General features: G+C 31.9%; 1 long non-coding RNA gene across 1 annotated transcript; it reads right to left on the bottom strand.

The window, feature by feature from the left end:
• Positions 1-1650: 1650 nt before the first annotated feature.
• LOC131657256 (uncharacterized) lies at positions 1651-2243 on the bottom strand. Its single transcript, XR_009300563.1, has 2 exons — positions 2039-2243; positions 1651-1944 (listed from the first exon to the last, which is right to left on the bottom strand). It is a non-coding gene; the product is annotated as an uncharacterized LOC131657256 (long non-coding RNA).
• Between the last annotated feature and the right edge of the window lie 7757 nt (positions 2244-10000).

Raw genomic sequence — 10000 nt, forward strand, 5'->3', positions numbered from 1 at the left:
CAATTTTAAATCAAAACAATTAGACTACATCATTAATTACTAGTAACAAAATTTTACATTTTCTAAATTAATTAAAATAAAACCAACTAAACAAGCAAGATCACACACAAAATTTTAATTAAGAATATCTTGATAATTTAATAAAATTAACATTGAATTAAAAACATCAGAAAATCAATTGATAAATATGCAAGGAAAGTTAATACTCATTAATTTTAATCATTAGATTGAGAAGAATCAATGATCTTGATGAGGAGTAAGTCTTGATAACTTACTCTTGGAGTAAGAATATCCCTCCTCCTCCTCCTCCTCCTCTCTCTCTCTCTCTCTCTCTCTCTCTCTCTCTCTCTCATCTCTCTCTCTCTCTCTCTCTCTCTCTCTCTCTCTCTCTCTCCCCCTCCCTCCCTCCCTCCCTCCCTCCTCCTCTCTCTCTCTCTCTCTCTCTCTCTCTCTCTCTCTCTCTCTCTCTCTCTCTCTCTCTCTCTCTCTCTCTCTCTCTCTGTCTCTCTCTCTCTCTGTCTCTCTCTCTCTCTATATATATATATATAGGGCCGGCCCAAATAATTTGGAGGCCCTGTTCTATTTTTAAAATTAGACCTTTAATAAATAAAAACAACGGTAAATTTTTTTAAAAAAAAAATTATATTTTATTTGAAATTGTAAATTAAATTAAATATATAAAAACAAAAATGATGTAGAAATTTGACTCATCGAATTTTAAACTTTTCGCATTTTTCTACTCTTATCATTTTTTATTTATTGAAAAGTTCATTATACCACTTAATGAAAGGATATAATTCTTTGAAATTTTTTGATAATATTAGTAAGGAAGTGTTTTATTTAATCAAAAATTACAAATTTCCAAAATTTTACAACTATTATTCCAAATTTATTAATGCGTCGATCTACAATTACAAAAAATATAAATATTTTTAAATTTACATATTTAAATTTTCTTACATCTATAAAAGAATAATAAAAAAAAAATTTATTAAATTAATTGCAACATTAAATTTTTTAAAAAATAAAATAAAATAAAATATATTTAAGTTGTAGGCTGAATATAATTTACTTCAATATACTAAAAAGAAAAATTAATTAAGTTAATTGCAACATTATATGTGGTAGGGTTTCTTTCTAAATTAATTGTAACATTAAAGTTTAAAAACTACAGTATGTGGTAGGTTGGTAGCGTTTCTTTATAGAGGCTGATAGCATTTCTTTATAGAAATATAATCCAAAAAATGTTAAATATAGAAATATAATCCAAAAAATGTTAAATATGGGGGGACTCGATCTTAGGTTCTGCTCCCACGAAAACATTACCTCAACCGCTTGGCTAGCCGGCAACATATTATTTACAATGGAATAAGATTGATATAATATTTATTTGTGTATTTATATTAAACCTATCTATCAATTTTTGAGGCCTTAAAAAGTCGGAGGCCCTGTGCGGTAGCACTCTCTGCACACTATATATATATATATATATATATATATATATATATATATATATATATATATATATATATATATATATATCAAATGAGAATTTTAGTTATTATGAGATCTTTTAATAATGACTATACGATTTAAAATTAATGTCTCAAATTTCACTTAAATTTTAATAGACAATAATTAATAGATATATTCTGGTTTAAATATATATATTTTCTTTTTTATTTCATTGTCGATATTTTAGAAAACAAAATTATAATTTTAAACTATATAAAAATACAATTTTTTATTGAAAGCATAAATCTTAAATGGCATCTTATGAAATATTCGACCTTAACATATATTATTCATAGCTTATTTTTATATTTCTTTCTTATACTAACTTGATAACCACATAGCATGCTTTACCAAGGCACATGAAAATGGCATCAACCGCGTCCCCTGGAGGATCCATATTTGGACAATCTTCATGAGTTTCACATGGAACTGTTGTGAAAAATAGAATAAACAATTTTAATAAAAAATTATATAAGAACTACAAAATAAAAAATAATTTATTTAAGGGAAAACAATAATTTACTGAGAGCCTTGGCTGAGAAAAGGAATAGGGAAAAAAGCAAAACTATAGCATAAATAAATTTAAGAAATTTAACCATATTTTTTTTTATCTTTTAAGTTTACAAATGAATTGAGATATATTCGATGTACATAATGCAATGCAAACAACACTTAAATAAAAAAAATACATAATATAATTTAATATATTTTATTGCCCCTTTTGTAAGTTAATAAATGTCTCTAAGCATATTTAGAAAAGAGGTACTATGACATAAAAATACTTTATATTATTTAGATTTATTTTTTAGGAAACTTTTCATCCTTTGGTGATAGAAACGAGACATTCGCTTTTAGAAAATTTGTTAAACTATGTTCAAGTTATCTATATGACTGATGAAAAGCTATGAAGACAACATTTTTATGTAAAAGTTAAACATAAGTAGGATTAAGGATGGTAATTAGTATTTATGGGCATGTGTACTACTTTTTTTATTTGTCTTGTTGAATACATATTATTCGTACAGGCATCAGTCCAACAAATATCTATGAATTTTGAAATATCCACATATATTCATGAATACTATTATTTTTAATTGAAAAATTATAGTTTAATAATTTATCTTATATGATGTAAATAGAAAATTATTAAGTCTTTGTAAATGGCTAGGGTATAATAATATGATGTGAATAAAAATTTCAATTTTATCATAGTTAGTGAATAGAATTTACTAAGTTAATGTAAGTGTGAGATATTGGATCGAACTCTAGTATGGTCGAACGGTAGCTTCTTGGTTCGATAGGATTAAACATGAAGTCGAAGGTTGTTCACATGCTTGTGTCGAAGATGCTAGGGTTGTTAGCATGTTAAATTAGGTTTTAGTGTTTAAACCCTAATTTGTTAAGTTGGCTTGTTTATTAAGTTGGCGTGTATAATGAGCCTTGTGAAAAAAACCCATTAGTTAGTATGTTAGGTTTTATTATAAATAGCATACTAGTCTCTCATCATTGCCAAGCTGAAAATCCTAATTAGGGTGAGAGGGTTATTTGTTATTCTTGTAAGCTAGTAATCTTGTTTTCAAAGAGACAGTAAAAGAATAGCAGTTATAACCAATTCCTGTGTTCTTCTTCTTCCTTGTCCTTTATTCTTCCATTGTTTTATACTTTGTTCTTGGCATTGAATTCACAACAAATTGGTGCGGTGAGCGTGGAAAAGATGTCTTCAACTAAGTATGAGATTGAAAAATTCACCGGAGTGAATGATTTCTGTCTGTGGCGCTTGAAGATGAAAGCCCTACTGGTTCAACAGGATTGCTTGGAAGCATTGAAGGGAGAGGCATCCATGAATGTTGCGTTAACAGCGGCGGAGAAGACAACTATGATCGAGAAAGCACACAGTGCAATTTTTCCGAGCCTTGGTGATAAGGTTCTCAAACATGTATCAAAGGAGACGACGACATCAGGGTTATGGACGAAACTTGAAAGTTTGTACATGACCAAATCATTGGTAAATCGACTCTACCTGAAGCAAGCTTTATATTCATTCAAGATGATTGAAGACAAAGTATTAGCTGAGCAGTTGGATATGTTCAACAAGCTGATTCTTGATCTTGAAAATATTGATGTGAAGATTGATGATGAAGATCAAGCGTTGTTACTATTGTGCGCTTTACCTCGATCACATGCTCACTTCAAAGAAACTCTCCTGTATGGAAGGGAGTCCCTGACCTTTGAAGAAGATCAATCAGCCCTGTATTCTAAGGACTTGAATGAACGAAAGGAGCATAAACCTTCGATTGTTGGTGAAGGTTTGGCCGTTAAAGGAAAACTCTTACGAAAGGATTGTAGGTTCGACAAGAAGAAAGGCAAAAGTCAGCAGAAGTCTTATAGTGGCGAAGCATCTGGTATTCGATTTTATCATTGTAAAAAGGAGGGTCACACAAGAAAGGTGTGCCCTGAACGCCTGAAAGATCATGGAGGCAAGGATAATGGCAATTCATCCATTGTTCAAGATGATTTCAAATCATCTGATGTCCTTGTGGTTTTGAGCAGTGACTATAGGAAAGAGTGGATTATGGATTTAGGTTGCACTTGGCACATGACTCCAAACAAAGACTTGTTCGAGGAATTATGTGATCAAAATGGTGGATCAGTACAGTTGGGAAACAACAAAGCTTTCAAGAATGCAGGTGTTGGATCTGTGAGATTCAAGCTCCATGATGAGTCGATAAGGTTGTTAACTGAAGTCAGGTATGTTCCTGATTTGAAGAGAAATCTTCTTTCTCTTGGTGAATTCAACAATAAAGGGTATGTTTTACAATGAGAGAAAATTATCCTAAGAGTCATGAAGTGGTCAAAGGAAGTCTTCAGTGGCGTGAAGAAACAAGGCTTGTATACCCTTGAGGCTGAAGTTGTAAGTGGCCCGACCAATGTTGCATCCACGAAACCTTTGTCGAAGACAGAAATCTGGAAGATGAGATTGGGCCATGTCAGTGAAAGGGGTCTGGTCGAACTAGGGAAAAAAATTTTGCTTGGTGGAGACAAAGTCGAAAAGATGAAATTTTGTGAACCCTGTGTACATGGAAATTCTTGCAGAGTGAAGTTCAACAAAGGCAAACAAAGAATACATGGATTCCTTGATTACATCCATGCTGATCTTTGGGGGACTGTAAGGTGTCCATCACATTCAGGAGCAAGGTATTTTCTATCCATAGTTGATGATTATTCCAGGAAGTTATGGGTATTCATCCAGAAGACTAAGGATGAAACTTTTGAGAATTTCAAAAGTTGGAAGACTCTAGTCAAAAATCAGACTGGTAGGAAGGTCAAGAGATTGAGAACCGATAATGGCCTTGAATTCTACAATGAGGCATTCAACAGTTTTTAGGATGCCTCGGGTATTGCAAGGCACAAACCTACTGCAGGTACTCCACAGCAAAATGGTTTGGCTGAAAGGTTTAATCAAACTATTTTGGAGAGAGTAAGATGCATGTTGACTAATGCTGGGTTAAAAAAGGTGGTCTGGGCTGAGACTGTTTCGACAGCAACATATTTGATAAACAGATGTCCTTCGACAGTGTTAGATATGAAGACACCTGAAGAAGTTTGGTCGGGACATCCTCCAAATCTCGACAAAATGAGAGTATTTGCGTAGCCTATGCTCACATTAGGCAAGACAAGGTCGAACCTAGAGCTCTGAAATGCATGTTCATGGGATACCGTGAAGGAGTCAAAGCTTATAGGATATCGTGCCTAGAGCCATGTCACAGGAAGTGTATCACCAGTCGAGATGTAATTTTCAATGAAGCTGAAATGGCTTTTAAGAAAGTAAAAGAATATCAGTTATAACTAATTCTTGTGTTCTTCTTCTTCCTTGTCCTTTATTCTTCCCTTGTTTTATACTTTGTTCTTGGCATTGAATTCACAACAATAAGTGATTAGGGTTTTTGTGAAAGGAGTTTACTAAATTTAATATTTTAACAAATATTTGAATAATTTTGATACACCATTGTGAATTATAATTCATAAGTTTCTACATTGAGTTATTGTCTATCAACTTGCACTTAAATAAAGGAAGTTTAAAAATAACATAATCAATCTTTATAATCTCCTCAATGACCCCAAAGTATGCTCTAGATGTCATTACATGATTATTATCATTTGAGCTAGAGAAGTTCATTGATTCAGTTTCAACCATAACCCCACTGTCTTGCACGGTACTACAATTATCCTTTAATTTTGTATATAATGAATATTTAGTAATGTCGTATTAACATCAAGTTATTAAAATAAACTTAGGCATGTGTGGCATCCATTTAATTGTCTCTTATATACTATCCTCTTTAGAAACTCTTTCATTAAATCAAGTTATGAAAGTTTTGTTATGCTCTATCAACAATATTTTTTTCACTCATTTGGGGGATTTTTCTTTGATAAGACTTTTAGGAATGGTCAAGTAAGTTTGAACTTAACTAAGGTTATTAAATTTATACAAATGTGCTTGAAGAAGAAAATCTTGGTCAAATGTCTTAACATTTAAATCTTGAATACCTCTACCATGATATCTTCTATCATGACGAGACTCGGGAATTCCCATAGAGCTAGCTTATGGAAAATAGTTTGTACAAAACTCCAAAACTTCATCGGTGATGTACTGTTGAACAATTGAAGCTTCTAGATGATGATGATTTTTTGTATACCCTTTAAAGATATTCATGTATCACTCTGCCATATTCATCTACGGTAAATAAACTGGATCAAAAATTATAATCTCTCTTTCTAGATGAACAATTAAGTGAACCATAATCTTAAGAAAAATGGAGGGGAAATATTTCTAATTGACACAAAATAATTTCAACCTCATGTTCAAACTCATCTAAAATTGCAAGTTCAATGACTTTACTACATATTGAAAAATAAGCACAATTTATCTATAGTTAACCCTACCTTTCTTGGTAGATGCCACAAATAGCCACTTGTAGAAGTTATTGCATCAACACATGACAATCATGAGATTTTAAGCCAAGTAATTTGAGATTATTCATTGACACAAGTTTCTTCACATTTGATGAGTATCCTTGGGAAACTTTGATACCCTGCAAACAACTACAAAAACATTTTTTATTTTTTAGACAGATGGTAACATGTAAGGGGAAAATATTTTCTATTTCCTATATCTTCAAATCTATGTGACGTAGGTTTTTTTTTTCAATTCACCTTGCCATACCCATTTCATGTAATTTTTAATAATTTCATCGCAAACACAATGATAGCATATAACACCCCTTGTATGTTTTTGTGTAACTCGGAAAATTTTACGTGGACGCCAAAAAATTCCATTATCGATAGGAAGGTTTTTTCCTCGAGTTCCAGAAATTGAATCACTACATTCTCATACACTTTAATTAATCCATTTTCTGTCATCCAACTATGATCCATAATAACATACAACTTCTAAAAGTAAAATAAACATGGACATTCCTAAATATTAAAACAATAATAATAAATAACAACTATAGATACATGAAAAACAATACTAACTTATACCCTAAGTCTAAAAAATAGTGACAATAAAAATAATAGTTAAAGAAAACAACTATAAATGCTTGAAAAACAACACTAGATTATACCATAAGTCTCAAAAACCATGACAATAACAACAACACCAATAATAATAACAACGACGGAAACACCAACAATGATAACAACAACATCAACAACAAGAACATGTAGAGAGTTTTACATACCATGAACGTGATGAGAGACACAAAGAAATTTTTTGGTTTGAGGTTTGAGCTTCCTTCCTCCTTGAAAAGAAGATGGTGTTTCTGTTTGTTATGTGGAGAGAATGGTGTTTCAATCGAACAAAAGTAACAACGCGTAAAAGTGAATTAAACTAAACCTCCTGATTAGTGAGTACAATAATGTTTAGAGTTTACACCTCGATTTTAAGAAAAACTGAGAACAAAACCGAGGTAAAAACTGCATTCAATGTATTTAAATAAAATATTAATCCACTTTTAAATTTGGTTGTCTAAAAAAATGAGATATAAGATGATTTATAAAATTAAGGAATTTTTTTTGTTCTTAATAAAGTATAAATTTGCAGGAGCTTGGAACCAAAATTTGAACCCTGAGCTACATAACCTGTCAATTTTCTACAAAATCGAGGGATAAGATTAAACTTTAAAAAAACGATGTGTTTCAAGTTAGTTGACCTCGGGTTTTCTTTGGCTGATGTGAAAGCTTTGTCATGAAATTTATTATTTGTATTAGTTATGGCATAACGATTGCATATTATACAGGAAAGAATATGAATCCTTAAAGGAGTGCCCGAGGTATGGAGAGTCTTGTTACAAGTTGAAGGACCATGGTGCTAAAGATAATGATGGTGTAACTAGAAAGGGTGCTCCTGCCAAGGTGATGTGGTACCTACTGATAATTTAAATATTCAAGAGATTATTTCTAATGTAAATGAAGCAAATAATACTAGATGGCATATTGATCAAAGAGTAAGTGATGAAAAAATTCACCATGTAACTAATTCATCGCAATGGAAGAAAATTAATTTACTCTTTCCAAATTTTGCTTTTGAGCCATGGAACCTTAGGATTGGACTTGACACTGGAGGAATTAACCTATTTATTAATATGAGCACTAATCATACTTCATTTAAAATCTATCTCAATGTATGTACATAAAACGCAAATATATGATATTATAAATGATAATTTTAGGTCAAAAAACCGGGGAACAATAAATATGTTTATTTAAATCCATTAAATGAAGATTTAAGAGACTTCGGGGAGGAAGGCATTGATGTTGATGATGTGTATATGGGTGATATAATTAAGACGTGTGCCATGTTATTTTGCATAATCAATGACTTTTCTACATACAGTAATATTTCTGGGTACAATGTCAAGGGACATAAAGTGTGTCCTATATATGAAGATGATACATGATTCCACCAACTACAAAATGGAAAAAATATTGTTTACCTTGGGCATCAAAAATTTATAACACCTAATCATTCATATTGTAGATTGCGGAAAGCTTTTAATGCTGATCTATTAAAGGATGTAGAATCAGAAGCTCGTACTCCTTTCTTTTGGTTTCCTACTATTCTTCCATCCTAGGTACCTAGAACATTGGAGGAATTCGTTGTTGTTGTTGTGGCCATGAAGGATTTGGATTTCATCCAGAGTCTATCTGCGCCTAATAGGCAGGGTCTTTTGCATATGCTTCCCATACCTTGTTCAAGGTTATTTCTATGGTAGTTATTGACCAAGACGATGTGTTGGATTTCGGTTACTTATCTAGGGAGCAGGATGTACTGAAACAGAAGTGTGAGATCCTTGAGCGGGACAGTTGATAAAGAATCTTCTTAAGCTGCGAGTAAAGACTGGGCTCACCGACTATTTGCAAGAAGAGGCGAATCAGTATGGTTCTTCGTTACTTTTGGCTACATATATAAAGACGTTAAAGGCTTCTCTTATTTACCGAGAAACATTGGAAGAAGGCTTCTGAAGATGCATTGGAGGCATGTCATAAACAAAGCCAATAGGAAAGCTCTTCAGAAGAAAAAGAAGAATGATCAGAATAAAGTTATCAAGAGACTTGAGGAGATCTGGTTTCTACCCTGAAAAAATCTCAAGAGTCACTTCAGCAAGCTATGGATATATACCATGTATCAGATCTGGCTTGAATGCACCGAGGTCGGGTGATAAGGTTTAAGAATAATTTTCTTCCCTTTTCTCGTGTTTTTGTTTTGTTCCTATACATGTTTGTCAGGCCATCGTGCCTCAACTTTTAAACAATATTTATTATTATTATCATCACCTTTCGCATGCTTGTGCTTTTGGTTTCATATTATACTTAAATTCTCAACTGTATGATAGTCAAGGAGCATCAGGGTTATATTTTGAGCCCTACAATTCTTAGATGTTTTGAATGATGTCAAAGCTAGGTATTATGTAGTATTTGTATATTAGACCTTATCTCTCTATGTGTGGGTTGCATTTTCATCTTAGAACACTTATACATCAAATCAAAAGCATTTGTACAAGTCAAATATGTCAAAAACATGAATTTTTGTGAAAAATCATGTTTAGAGTCGACTTACCCATGTTAGGAGTCGACTCCCTTTGAAGCATATTCAAAAGCAAAACTTTATGTTTAGGATGGGTCGATATATGCCCCCCTTGGAGTCGATACACATCAAGAAGGATTAGATTACTTTGAGATGTGGGTCGACTCCCATTAATTACTAGTAACAAAATTTTACATTTTCTAAATTATTTAAAATAAAATCAACTAAACAAGCAAGATCGCACACAAAATTTTAATTAAGTATATCTTGATAAATTACTAAAATCAACATTGAATTAAAACATCAGAAAATCAATTGTTTGCCAACTTAACTCTATATGATACTGTAAAATAAAGTTTATTCAAATACTATAAATAATATAAATCCTCAATAGTT

This window comes from Vicia villosa, linkage group LG3, assembly GCF_029867415.1.
Source record: "Vicia villosa cultivar HV-30 ecotype Madison, WI linkage group LG3, Vvil1.0, whole genome shotgun sequence".
NCBI lineage: Eukaryota > Viridiplantae > Streptophyta > Magnoliopsida > Fabales > Fabaceae > Vicia > Vicia villosa.